Here is a 1240-nt window from a genome sequence, read left to right as displayed (position 1 = left end):
CAAAAGTGAAAAGGAAAAAACTACGTTACTTTAAACACGATTGCAGCTATAGGAGATATAATCTGTAAAAATATATAAATGACATCAACCACCCTCTATTGAACCTCTTCACTTAAGCAGAGACACTGTTTATTTGCTAACTGTTAACAAATACGGAATTTGGAAGTTCAAAGTAGATTTATTTTTAGTTACGTTATTTCATAAGGTAATGTATATCTTTTTTGGGGGGAATGCATCAATAGGTTTTTTAAACATTTAACTTTTTATTATTGTTTGGTAGACATGTAGTCCCAGATTTACGGTTATTGATATTTAGGTTTTAAAAGATTTGAAGTCGCGATCGTCAGAGTAAAAATGACCAGCTTGATAACGATTCATAGTATTCAAAAATTTCGAAAGGCGTATCCAGGGGGGAGGGGGGCGGTCCCCCTCTTTTGTGAATTTTTGTTGTTGATTTGAATCACTGAAGCATGACTGGAGCGGGCCCCCTCTTAGGGCAGTCAGTGGGCACCCCCTTATGAAAATTTCTGGATCCGCCACTGATTTCATTAGTATTTGTATAATTTTTTATATGAAGATGCGAATCTTGTATAAAATATTTGCCAATGGATGTGTATAAAACAGTCATTTTTTCAAGGACAATAAAAGAATGGAAATCATTTCCTGAGTCGATTTTCTAGAATTGTTTTTATTTACATTGTTGCTACTATCAGTAGTCGAAAACATCTGTTTTTTCATCATGTTTTGCATGAGAATTTGATTTTGCAACAAAATGTTGTAAACATCCGGTATCACTTCCGGCACTCTGTCATGATTGACAGCTGAAGCTCCGCCTCCAAACGCGGCGTTTTCAACAGTTGCTTCAAAAACGTTATCATTAATATCGTCATTGATATTATAACCAGGCGAAATAAGCCTTGTTGGAATGCCACTTTTGTCAGTATTCGAACTATTCTTGGCCAGGCCAGAAAGTTCTTGTAACGAGTTTATGCTCGATTGGTCAGCCATTATGTTAAAGTTACATTGGCGACAACGCGACAAAGTTATCCATCACAATCAAAACACATCGAGAATTAATAGATAAAATCCAAAACTATGTATCAATTTAAAGATCGTATTCCTTAAATTACGAAAATCATAATATCCATTTAAAATCAACTTATATATCCAATATTTTCTACGAATTTTAGACCTATTTACGCAGTGACCTCTATGACCGGCATGCGCACTCTCATGGTAC

The sequence above is a fragment of the Mytilus edulis genome, chromosome 11 (genome assembly GCF_963676685.1).
Source record: "Mytilus edulis chromosome 11, xbMytEdul2.2, whole genome shotgun sequence".
Classification (NCBI taxonomy): domain Eukaryota; kingdom Metazoa; phylum Mollusca; class Bivalvia; order Mytilida; family Mytilidae; genus Mytilus; species Mytilus edulis.
This window is presented reverse-complemented; position numbering follows the sequence as displayed.